Raw genomic sequence first — 14,050 nt, 5'->3', positions numbered from 1 at the left:
TTTCATTTTTTTGATACCTTGATCTATTTTGCTTTTTTTGGTCAGAGATTCTGGGAGTTTGATTAGTACACCTATTTTTTTTTTTTTTTTGGTGGTGGTGGTATGCGGGCCTCTCACTGTTGTGGCCTCTCCTGTTGTGGAGCACAGGCTTCGGATGCACAGGCTCAGCGGCCATGGCTCATGGGCCTAGCCACTCCGCGACATGTGAGATCTTCCCGGACCGGGGCATGAACCCGTGTCCCCTGCATTGACAGGCGGACTCTCAACCACTGCATCACCAGGGAAGCCCAGTACACCTATTTTTTAATAGATGATTTTAATTTTAGGACAACCTTAATTTTGGATAGATTCCTGGAAGGGCTTAAACCTGAAGCCTGGACTATTCCTTCAGTATATAGAATCACATATGTAATTTTTTAGTGATTTTTTTCTGAAAAATGTTCTTTGCTACTCCGAATAGAACACTGGCAGTTTTGTTTATATCCATATTTTAACACAATATTTTGCTCAACTGAAATTAATTTGGTATAGCTAGGTATTTTAAAGATCTTAGAAATTTAACACATTCTTTTTTTCTCATTTTCTTTTTACTGAGTAAAGTTACATAATCAACCAATAGGAGTTCGATTTCTATAGATCCTAAAACTAGAAAACAATCTAAACTTTTATTTTTAAAAAAGATATTCTTCACTCTTGGTAGAATTGTGTATCTCCCAAAGCATACAAACCTGAATTAATTGCAATTAAATTCAGTTAAAATGCATTAAGTGACCATCAAATTATTTTCCTATAATTTCTTATTTAATTCTTGTTATTTCATAGAAATGTGGGTATTTTTACCCCCATTTACAAATTAAAAAAGTTCAGGGAGATTGCAGAGGGTTAGAGTGCTTTCATACATTATAATAAAATTCTTAATTGGAAAGCTATATCTACTAATATTAAAACCAATGAATGGTTCCATATAAGAGGCTTTTGGAATGGCTTACTGATTAATCAAAAATGTCACATCATAGGGCACCTCAATCCATAGTGACTGAGTCTGTCAGTCTGAGGATGCTTTACTTTGAGCTTTCATAAAAGGGATAATTTGCAATTCAAAATTCGTTTCACCTTTTCTAATTAGGTGAAATTACAGTTGCCATATTATAATTAAAGGTTATGTGACAGACAGGAGTATTTATTTGGATTATATCAGATTATTTTCCTGGTGTTCTGAAAATTGTAGCTTTCAATGAACATGGATTTTTAAACATTCTGACAAATATCTACTTTTATTTGAGTATACATATTCCTTTCTGAACTTGAAATGCAGCTATAATTGTTTATATTATGGGACTCATATTCAAATGCATTTCTCTCTTTACCAAACTGCCTAAAGGTATTGATGTCAGAATATTTCCTTTCTAATGAGCACATGATGTCATAGAGTTGCTATGAAAAATATCACTGTGCCTCAAACTGAATTATAGTAATACCACTTAATAATGCTATTTAAAATGCCTCAAATTATATATCATAGGAATATTGAAATATGGAGGTGTTATGCAGGAATTGCATTGCCAAAAAATAGCTTAGAGCTTTTGCCCATTGAAAATTTTAAAATGTATGAAAAAAATCTCTGCAAAAAATATAAGAGCTTAGACCTTGATGTCTCTCTCTCCCCTCATAAACTTGAATAACCTAGGGGCAGTTTAGAGTAATGCACAAAAAGTGAAGTCAGATTGCCTGGGAATCAATATGGAGAGCTTTTTTTTTTTGCCCCCTACCAATAAAATGGGGCAAATGCCTTGGACTGTTTTAAGAATTAACAGTTAAATTGCCTAGAATATCGTATAGCAAATAGTTTGCTCTCCAGAGATGTTAACTCTCTTTTGGACAGAGACTGTGTAATAGAAGTTTTGATAACTCTTTTGAAGTTAAGACAGTTGATCTTTTAATTTACTAAAATTCCTTATCTATAAAGTTTCTTTAAAAAGTATGCTTTTTGTACCATGTGATTTGTGAGTAACTAAATTGATCTCAGCATTATATAATTCTTGTCCCTGTAACTCTTCTTGGAGTTTTAATCAATATTTTGCCTTTAGTTAATAAAACAGATTTAGCTCAGGATTGGTCTTCAGTGACCTCAAAAAATTTTAAATCTGTGGTATGTTGATTATAATCCTTATAGATTTTTCATTTGAAAAATTATCTACTTCAAAATTTTAATATGTTTAATTATTAAAAGAAACAAGAACATATATCCAACTTCTATCAAATTATATGGAAATATAATTGATAGCAAAAATGCATTCTGAAACTCAATAGCAATGAGGAGAACAAATATAAATTCAAGATTTATCAGGATTTAAATGGGCATTTTTTTCTTCCATTAAGTCAATGGAGATTTATTGAGTATACGTATATAAGATACTCTACATTTAGAACATTAACTTTAGGACTAAACTAAAATACCAGAAATGATTGCAAATGATATTGCAGTTTTCCTTTGGCATTTTGCGTTTGAGGTCTCATCGTAGGATTTTTAATGTTTTATCCTACTGTAAATATCAAACAAGTAACTACTTAGGTTTTATTCTTGGGATTGTTTATAGACTATTTCTTTTCCATACTAAGATATTATAGGAACCATTTTTATTCAATCAAAATATTTCATTTCAATATGATCCCCCCCAAAAAGCTTTTTATAAAAATGAACAGCTACTTTCTCTAATAATTTTGCCACCATGGCAACTGAAGCTTTCAATAATGATACCATGCAAACAATAAGATTGAATTGTTATGTTAATAGAATTTTTGAAGTGATTAGTTTATGAAGATGCTTTGTCTTTTCTAGTTCAGGGATTTGTGTAACATTGCTAAACAAATTATTCTGAAAATATTAACTTGTTTACTTTAATCAGTTATTGTCATCTGACTCTATTATCACTGTCTTACAATCTTCCATCATATACACATTACAGAATTGCCTAGCTTGATTCTTATCAATTCACTGATTATCTCATGTTTTGAAATTCATTTGATGTCTTTTTCTGGCATCTTTTTGATTTTGTGGATGCGTTTCAACACAAGGGACGACAACAGACTATAGTTAATACAAAGTATCTTATTTAGGTCAGACAAGCTGACACATCACAGAGTATGATTTATTTCTTGCTATTTTGCAAGGGCTTTGTATCATGTATGGATTCTTAGGACATTTGTGTCATTTTGATTTTCAGAAAATGTGTTTAAAGTTGGGTCTGTGTCTATATGTAGAGGATGCCATCAGCAAATTCTTTGGTCTGAGTTGCTGAGTGATGTTAAGGCTGGGGAAACAGACCTTGCTGGGAATCTGTCACTTACAGATCTATACTGTGTCACTTTTTCAATCACTGTGGATGGGCAAGTATAAATGAGTGTCAGAAAATAGATTGCTTAGACCATGTTTTTCTTAGGATATTGAAGTTGCCTGGAGAACGTTTTAGTTTGTTACTGTAACAGAGCTATTAATCCAGACACAGCAAATAAAAGGTTATAGTATCCAAAGCATGGGGAGGAACTACCAAGTGAAGCCATAGATACAGCTGTGCACTGGCTCTTCCTCATTTTAAAACAGTCTGCACACAAAATGTGGAGATTATAGCAACTAACTGGAAGAATGAAGGCTAACCAAACACCCTTGCCTAAAATTTTTAGGTAACTTTCAGCAAAGCCTTTTGTTTTCATGATCTGAGTAATTTGCCCAGTTTTACAATATGATGAATAAATAGAGATATGTATCTCTCTCTCTTTCTCTCTCTCTCTCTCTCTCTCTCTCTCTCTATATATATATATACATACATAGAGAGAGTGACAAATTAATCTTTGACATATAAAAAGTCTATTGTTTTTAATAAAACAGATATAGATACTGCTTTCAGAAAAAGTATTTATCTACAAATCAGTATCAATTGCTTATGATGCTTGAGTCAAAAAGGACTAATGCTTTAAAAACTCAGTTGACTTGACATAATATAAACCTGTTTATTTTACTAAATGTGTAAATTTGGTTCATTAATCCCACACCTAATATATGCAAAAAACATGATTTATATTTTATTGGTTATGTTAGAAATTGTCCATAATTTTAACCCAACTCATATTAAAAGTAGTAAGTCAATCTCTACACATATTCAAGCTCTTCAAAAATGTATTTCTGATTTAAAAGCAGCTCATGCAGCTCAATATCAAAAAAACAAACAACCCAATCCAAAAATGGGCAGAAGATCTAAATAGTTATTTCTCCAAAGAAGATATACAGATTGCCAACAAACACATGAAAGAATGCTCAGCATCATTAATCATTAGAGAAATGCAAATCAAAACTACAAGGAGATATCATCTCACACCAGTCAGAATGGCCATCATCAAAAAATCTAGAAACAATAAATGCTGGAGAGAGTGTGGAGAAAAGGGAACCCTCTTGCACTGTTGGTGGGAAGGTAAATTGATACAGCCACTATGGAGAACAGTATGGAGGTTCCTTAAAAAACTACAAATAGAACTACCATATGACCCAGCAATCCCACTACTGGGCATATACCCTGAGAAAACCATAATTCAAAAAGAATCATGTACCACAATGTTCACTGCAGCTCTATTTACAATAGCCAGGACACGGAAGCAACCTAAGTGTCCATCAACAGATGAATGGATAAAGAAGTTGTGGCATATATGTACAATGGAATATTACTCAGCCATAAAAATAAACAAAATTGAGTTATTTGTAATGAGGTGGATGGACATAGAGTCTGTCATGCAGAATGAAGTAAGTCAGAAAGAGAAAAACAAATACCGTATGCTAACACATATATATGGAATCTAAAAAAAATTTTTTAAAAATGGTCGTGAAGAACCTAGGGGCAAGACAGGAATAGAGACACAGACCTACTAGAGAATGGACTTGAGGATATGGGGAGGGGGAAGGGTAAGCTGTGACAAAGTGAGAGAGTGGCATGGACATATATACACTACCAAACGTAAAATAGAGAGCTAGTGGGAAGCAGCCGCATAGATCAGCTCGGTGCTTTGTGACCACCTAGAGGGGTGGGATAGGGAGGATGGGAGGGAGGGAGATGCAGGAGGGAAGAGATATGGGAACATATGTATATGTATAACTGATTTACTTTGTTATAAAGCAGAAACTAACACACCATTCTAAAGCAATTATACTACAGTAAAGATGTTAAAAAAATGTATTTCTGAATCTCAAATTGAATTTTATTTACAATTTTGAATTATATTTTTGTCAGGTTTGTTTCTTCATGGTTTTTGAACTTTCTTCTTACATCTTAAATTTATCTGCTTCCTAAGTCAATCACTTACCTATACCCAACCATATGCAGAAATATTTCAAATATCATGGACCTTGTTGTAAATTTAGTGGTATATTCTCTTATGTTGAAATAGGGAATATACTAGTTGAGCTTGCTTATTTCACTAAATTGAACAGACAAGAATGCCTCATACTGTAAGAAGAAAAAATAAAGGTGACTAAAGCTTAGTATCAAAATAATTTCATAAAACCAGAGAAATAAAAAAAAATAAAGTTGTTCATAAAGAAGAAATGTAGTTGAACACTTAAGATCAGGAATAACTGACTTTCTTATGTGGTTGCCAAAAAATCATAAATATTTAACTGAAAATTTATTTTGGGCAAGGGAATATTTGCTGGAGATTGTGAGCTGAGAAAGTCACCAACATTGGCCTCAAACAACTTATCGTTTAAGTGGATAGGGTCAATTAAAGTTGAAAACTGGTTATGAATAAATAATGTTTTGTTAGAGTTTATAAAGGAGTAAATGAAAAAGAATGCTGACCAATAAAATTATATCCACATATGTATGCCATTTAAATTTTAAAAAATTAGGGAATTTCAAGGAGAAGAAAAGACCATTAGAGCTATAAAATGTAAAGAAAGTAATGAAGTGTTTTCCAAGGATTCATATATTCAGATTTTTCTCCTCTTTACCTTCCTCCGTTTTTCCTCATCCTCTAAACTCACTCTACCTGGATATCTGACAACTAAGGTCATTTTCCTGCTCTCCCTGTTTCAGGTCAGGCAGTTATTCCCTTACTTCCTTAAAGGCATCCTAATTCTCTAATCTTCATTATATCACCATTTCACACTGTTACTACCATGACCTTTCTAAACAGAAATCCAATCAGTTTTTCTCTTGTTTTAAGACCTTCAATGGACTATTATCTTCTAAAATACAAACTACTTAATGGCATGCACTCAAGAACTGGACCTGGTTTATCTTCTTTGTCTAAATTCTTGATTTTTACCTGAGGTTCTAGCAACGCTAAACTAATTATAGTTTTCTACATATAACTTGCAGTTTATTTCATCAGTGACCTTGTATATGGTCCATTCACCCAAAACATTGCTTCCATTACTTCACCTAGCTGTGCCCTGCTTATAATTAAGGGCATATATTAGAACTCTCCTACTCCATAAACATGTCCATGATATCACCCTAAACTCCTGCACTTTGTTATGCTTTATAAGCATCATCTTTTTATACTTTATCAAAGCATAATTGATGTACAATAAACAGTACATATTTAATGTGTAAAATTTGGTGAGTCAACATATGTATACACTCATGAAACCATCACAATAAAGATAATAAATATATTCATAACTTCCTAAAGTTTTCTCATAATCTAGTATAATCTATCCTTCTCTCTGTCTCTCCCACCTCATCCTCAGACAACAACTAGTCTGCTTTTTGTCACATTAAATTAATCTGTAATTTTAAACATTTTGTATAAATAGAATCATAGAATATAATGGAATCATAGAATATGGGTCCTTTTTTTTGTTGTTGTTCTGGCTTTCTTCAGTCACCACAATTATTTTAAGTTTCATCCATGTTGCTTCATGCAGCAAAGATAGGTCCTTTCAACTGCTGAGTGGAATTCATATTGTATGGATATACCACAAGTTGTTTATCCAGTCACCCATTAATGGAAGTTGGTTTGCAAATAAAACTGTAACCAATATTTGCATATAAGCTTTTGTGAGGACATACTGTTTCATTTCCCTTGAAAGACTGTGGAATGGCTGGGTCATTATTTGGGTATATGTGTTACTTTTTAAGAAAATGCCAATCTGTTTTCCAAAATAGTTGTTCCATTTAATATTCTCACCAGAATGTATGAGATTTCCTATCTCTACATTCTTGCAAACACTTGGATGAGCAGCTTTATTAATTTTAGCCATTTTAATAGGTAAGTAGTGGTATCTGATTGTAGTTTGATTTGCATTTTCCTACAAAGGATGTTGAGCATTGTGCTCATTTGCTATTCATATATCTTCTTTAGTAAAGTGTGAGAATGGTCCATTGTGGAGAGAAGTTTTTTGTCTTTTATTATTGTATTGTAAGAATTCCTTATATTCTAGATATAGGTCCTCCGTAAGATTTTTTTACAAACGTTTTCTCTAAGTTGGTGGTTTGCCTTTTCATTTTCTTAATAGCATCATTTGAAAACATTTTAAATTTTGATGAAGTCCAATATATTCCTTTTTTTTGTTTGATAGTGTGTGTTTTTTATCCTAACTACTACTTTTTGAATTCTCTATTCAATTCTGTATGAATTGTGAAGTCTTTCTATTGTGGTTAGTGAGAACACAAACTATTCCCAACCTCTGCGTGAATTCTAATGATCATTCGACTTTTCTGTCTTGTGGTTCTTTCCCCAGCTTTAGGTGGTTTCCTTGTACATTTTTGCTGACAAGTACTCAGCTGAAGATTTGAGGCATCACTGTATAAATTCTGTCTCCTCAACTTAGGGAGATCACTGTGTCCTGTTTGGACTCTCCCTTCACACTCTGTGGCCTAACACTCTCTCCAGCAGTAAGCTGGTCCAATTGTAGTGCTTATCCTGTCTACGTCCCTTCCCTTAGAGTCACTCTGTTGAGCTACCTATTGTCCAATGATTGAAAACCATTTCATATATTTTGTCCATTTTTTAAAATTCTTTGAGGCAAGAGAATAAACCTAGTTCATTTCTCTATCATGTCCAGGAGCAGAAGTCTATAGTTGTCTTTTTATGGGTTTACGTCCCTCAATGAAACTTGAACTCCCTTCAGGCATAGGATCTAATCCATATAAGTATTCAACAAATCTGTGTGAATGCATTTGCTCTGGATCCATGTTATTTATTTGGAAATGAGGGGACCTGCTTTTATTTTATTCTTCTATTTTAATCCCAATATATTCTATTGGAGAGCTCCAAAATGAGTAAAGAAACAAGGAATGGAAACTAGAATATAAGTCCTTTCCTCACTGTTGGGCATTTCTTTGCTTTCTTTATTTATTGTTCTTTTTAACTTGCTCAGCTCAGCTTTGGAAATAGAGCAAGACAGATCTGTATCTATATTCAAGGAGCTTGTGTGACTGAATATACAAATGGACAAGAGCCATACCATATATTAAAATAGAACTCTGACTCACAACCCACAGCACCAGCCCAGGAAACCAAATCATAACCTCTCTAGCCTTTGGCCCAAAACAGTCAGGATTCACTCGATCAATAAGTGATAGCTTCCCTAATATTTGGCTCTGCTGCCAGTTTAGGACCAACCAGAGGAAGCTAAATTTACTTCTCTAATAAATCAGTTATGATGTCCCATTTCTAGTTAGCCTGCCTCCAACTTCCCCATGCTAACACCTCCAATCAGGATATATCTGAAGCCTTTTTTTTTTTTTTTTTTTTAGTTTTTACTCTAAAGATTTTTCATTCCTCTGCCTGCCTTTGAGTCTCTGCCAAATGCAAGTGATGTTGGCTGACTTCCTTGCTTTAGCAAGCATTGAATAAATAGCTTGTGCTTGTTCTCATTTGGGTGGTCTTCGTTTATTTCCACAATCTTATAGTTCAGTGGGAAATGTAGTCCTAAACAGATTAGTGTGTGTGTGATAAATCATGAGAAAGAGGAACTGTGCCTGTAGAAGGGAACATAACTTAGGGCTTTGGTGATGAGACAAGTCATTGAACTGAAAAGTGTAAATGTTAGATCAATTTAAAATGTTATATTTCATCCGTTAATATCTTTAGATAAGAAAATCCCCCCCCATTTAATTTCCATGTACATTTATTTCTATTATTTATTTATTTGGGCAAGAAATTTTGGCATCTTTATGTACTATAAAAATTATGACATTGTTTCTAACTCATAGAACTTGCTATACAGAGTATGAAGAAAAACAACATATACGTCATACATTATTTGCTATTGCTTTATTTTACTCCATTCCAAGCTTACACCATGGAAAGAAAAAACAAAAGAAAATAATATCTATTACAAAGCAATCTAGTGCCAGACAGAGTTGTAGTGATTTTCATATTATACGAAATCTCATTTAATTCTTAGAATTCTTAATTCTATTCTATATTGTTAGCCTCATTTTACAAGTGAGGAAACTGAGACACAAAGAACTAAAATAACTTGGCCAAGGTCACACAGCTAGCAAAGTTTTGAACCAATATGAACACAGGTCTCTCTAACTATAGATAGAGGTTTCTTATTCTCCTCTGTGCTATTGACAATTTGGGCTGGATAATTCTTTGTTGTGCTGTCCTGTGCACTGCAGGATGTTTAGCAATATTCCTGGCCTCTACCCTTTAGATGCCAGTTGTACTCTCCAATCATGACAATCAAAATGCCTCCAGATATTGCCAAATAACCCCTGGGGGGCAAACGTTGTCCCCAGTGAGACCCATGGCTGTAGGTTATCTACCTATTAGCTTTCCATCAGCTATCCTAATCTTTCATGATTGATCATTCCATAATATTCAGTCAACTCCTTGAAGTGCATGAGTGCATACATACATACACACACCTCACTCACTGTCCTCCCTCTCTCCCTCCACATGCCTATACATTCCCTAATGAAGTTAGAATTGTTTTCTTTTCAGCAGAGAATTCTCTTTTAGTTTTGTAATTGTTGTCTTGGGAGTCAACATATTTATCAATAAGACCTTAAAGGAAATTCTGACAAATAAGCTGATTGTCTCAGTCTTTAACTGCTTGGAAAGGAAACCACATTTATGATCAACTTCCTACTGATCATTTCTTTGTTTTGAGAATCCTTTAAATTAGTCTAGCCACCTTGCTCTCTGTCACTCTCTCACAGTATTCTCTCCCAGCCTGTCTCACTTTTGTTTTTACTTCACATTCCTTCTACTTCTCTTTCTTCCCTTCTCTCTCTTCTCTTCTCCCTTCCTCCCAGTCCCCTTTCTTCACATACCTCTATCTCCTCTATTTTCCTTTTCTTTCTATCTCTCTCTAAGTCTTGCATGGCCCAAAATACATAGACCCCAGAATCCCCTTTCTCTCTCTCTGTCTCATTCTCTCTTCTGCCTTTGTATCTCCCTGCCAGTGCAGCTGTCCAATACAGCATTTGATGCTACTCTGTTATCTTTGGCACCAGCTCACAGGCTCCACTGGGCTGAAATTGGAACTCTTCCATCCCCATCTCCTTTCTTTTGTCTTGCAATATGGTTATCCTGGAGGCCACTCAGCTGCCTCGCAATATTAGAGTAGGTGACAAGAACAAGGAATAGACTCTCTGAAGCCAGAGCTAAGTGGCTGAACATCTTACAATAGTGAACACCTTTGTTATTGCTAATACTTTATTCCAAACACATGCAGGGGGTATTTTGAAATGAATTTCAGCATCTCTCACTTTTCCCTCAGCAAGCTGTGGTATCTGGCAGTGTTTTTCAAGAAAGTACTTATCTTTGAAAATCAGACTTGAGCTGAAATTATCCTGATTTCATTGTAAAACCGCAGACTTGAAGCAACATATTTTCTAAATTCCATGGGGTATGCCAAATATTTTTAAACTGCACAGTAAAATTGAGCTGAATAAAGGGATACAAAAAGCCTGAAATAAAACATTTCTTGTGACTAATTCGACACTGCTTTAAGCCTGACTCCTCCTTTTAAAAACCTCACTTCCTATTTAGAGCTGAATAAAGAGTATATATTAACTCTGAATCTTAGACAAACTCTTTGATAGGAAAGAACTGACTCTTGATCTTAGGGTCAATGATGTAACATCAAAGAGTATGGATTTATTGTGGCCTGTGACATCTTAACACTGTCTCAGAATTGGTTTAGATGATTTGGAGGAATAGAAATGTTAAAATTGTATACTGCTTCAGTTCCACATTACAGTAAGGTGTCCCTGTGGAGAAAAATCTAATTTTAAGCATACCATGATTTTCCTGCATAAACATGAAAAGTTAAGAATGCAAAGCTTGTCTTTAGAACACTTCTTGTACAAAAGATCTTTATCTGGTTCATTCTTGTTTGGTGTTATTCTGTGCGGAAAACCATGTGCTACACTTAGTCCCATTTGCTTATCCCACTATGCAGCCACCTGCAGACTGATTATTTCCTTTTAAAGCAGGAGTAAAATCTTCACTTCCCTCCCTCCTCTAGGCAGCCTCAGCAAAAAGGCAGTTCACACAATGATGTTTTGTGAGAATAGATCCCATTAGCAACAACAGCAACTTAGATTTATATAGTGCCTTATCACACATACAGCAAAGCAACTCCAGGCATTTTCTAAAATGGAAAGCATTTCCTTTCAGGTTTCCAAAAACCCTTATTAAACAACAGCAATGACAACAACAAAGACTAACTGAACATGTGAACCAATAAGGGGAAAAAAATGTGTTCTCATTCTAGAGCAAGGTGAGGCTGACTTCAAATCAAATTGCCCATTTCATTGTTTTGTAAGCAGATAACACTGGCATTCAGAGGCCTGATGAGAAAGACAGCTTTATTTGAAAGATATTTTGTCCAAATGTAAAATACTGTTTACTTTAATCCAAGTGCTTTGTTCAGCAGAGCACTTCTTCAGCAAGATTTTGAAGAACTTTGATTTATTACTATGATGTGTTGCATTACTTTTTTCTAGGTCAAGTTTAAGATAGAATGCTGATTTTTATTTTCCTGTGTGACTAACAATTTAACCAGTTGGTGATTAATTTTTATGGACTCAATTTTAAAAGTTGTCTTTTATAAGGGTACCTAGCTGCTATGGCTGTGGGTAGCAAAATCAACCCATGAATGTTGAAACCATTTAGTTGCAGAGTAAATAATCTGTGTTAGCATATGCATCAATTGATAATTAGTAAAAAAAAGAATGCTTCTATAATAGATATATCACAGTATTATTATCTTTATTATCTTTGTAATGTTTTTGTTTCCAGTTTTGATAAATATGGCATTATATATTAGATTATATCCAACATCCAAAGTTAATTTTATTTATTTATTTGACTGTGCCATGCAGCCTGTGGGATCTTGGTTCCCTGACCAGGGACCTAACTTGTGTCTCCTGCAATGGAAGCACAGAGTCCTAACCACTGGACCTCCAGGGAATTCCCCAAAAAGCAAGATAAATAGTTGTAGAAAAGAAAAAAAAATGGTAAATGAGAAAACAGAAAGTAGTTGCCATACAGCTGACAATTGTGACCAAACATTTTGCCAAGAATTAAGAAAAATTGAATAAAGTAAATACCTTTATTAATAGAAGCACAAAGCAGAGATAAAAGAGCTCCTAATGATACAGTAAGGCAGAAGATGAAAATAAAGCAAGCGCAAGAAAGCATAGGAAATAGGGGAAAAAAATCACCCCCTCTTCTGAATTGATATTAGCCCAAAATAGAATAAACAGAGCTAAAAAATGTAGTGAAGCAATATGGAAGAAGCAAGCAAAATGGGATTGAAAACAACAAAGAGAATTAAAAGATTACACAGTAAAATAACATTCACAATTATTTGTAGCAACTTTTATACTAGCTTAAGACTGAAAATAACCTAAATGTCCATCTATGTGGAACTAGTTAAATACATTGTTATAATCATTCAAAGAAAGATGAAGTGAAAAAAAAAAAACAGTTTAGAAGCTAATTATACACTAACATGGAACACTCTTGCATGTAATATTAAACAAGATAGCAAGACACTTAATCATGTGTCTATAATACTACTCTGTGTGTGTGTGTGTGTGAATGTGTGTTTCTAAGCATTATTCTTTTGTGAGCATATATTATCTCAACTAGTACAGCTAATATTGAAAGCACTGACTGCCTCAGAGGAGAGAAATGGGTGGATGGAAAACAGGGATAGGAGAGAGATGATTTTTACCCTTTTTGAATATGTCCTATGTGGATATGTTTATTAAAAAATGAACCTAAGAAAATGTTATAAGTTATATTCAAAAACTTTTATAGTTATTTGAGTTATGAGTAAAAATACAATAAAGTTAATCCCATGATAGCAGGATTGTTGCTTCACATTTTTCTTTATTCATATCCAGCAGCTTGCCCAATGAATAAATGGCAATTTTCCTCAAATAATCCCATTTATAGGAGGAGGTCTGACTGTTTATATCATTGTACTATAACCAAGCCACTATCTTTTTATTGTAGAGTCAATTTTAAGTCTACTTCTAATACCCATAATAATATTTACCACCCTATGAGTTACAAATCACTTCTAAATATAGGCATGCAGACTTGAAAATATGGAACCACTTCATGAACCTGAACATGGAAACACCTCTGTTTCTTTTCACCACTTTCTTTTTAAATTATGTCCCTTCACTTTTGTCTGCAAGATTGTCTCCTTTATTAGCTCTGTCCCTTCCAATAAAAAAAAAATGCAAAAATGCTGAACCCACTCATATTCTAAAAATGACCCTTTTATCTAGCCACTCCCTCTTAAACTCTTAAAACGAGATCTACACCTGGTTCTTACACATTTTTCCTTTCTTTTGCTGTAAGTTCAAATCCAGTCTCACTTCAACCCTGACATTGTTGCAGAAACTGCAACAAATGCTGGTTCTGAAGGCTAACATGTTCTATCCTCACTTTCCTGCACCTTTTAAAGTCATTGACCGCTCTCAAATCTCCTTTCTTTTGTTGGGTCTGCATACCACTCCTGATTTTCTTTCTGATTCTGCTTATACGATCTCAACACTTTGCTAGTTCTTCTTTCCTC

Source organism: Orcinus orca, chromosome 1, assembly GCF_937001465.1.
Source record: "Orcinus orca chromosome 1, mOrcOrc1.1, whole genome shotgun sequence".
Lineage (NCBI taxonomy): Eukaryota > Metazoa > Chordata > Mammalia > Artiodactyla > Delphinidae > Orcinus > Orcinus orca.
Note: the sequence above shows the minus strand (reverse complement) of the source record.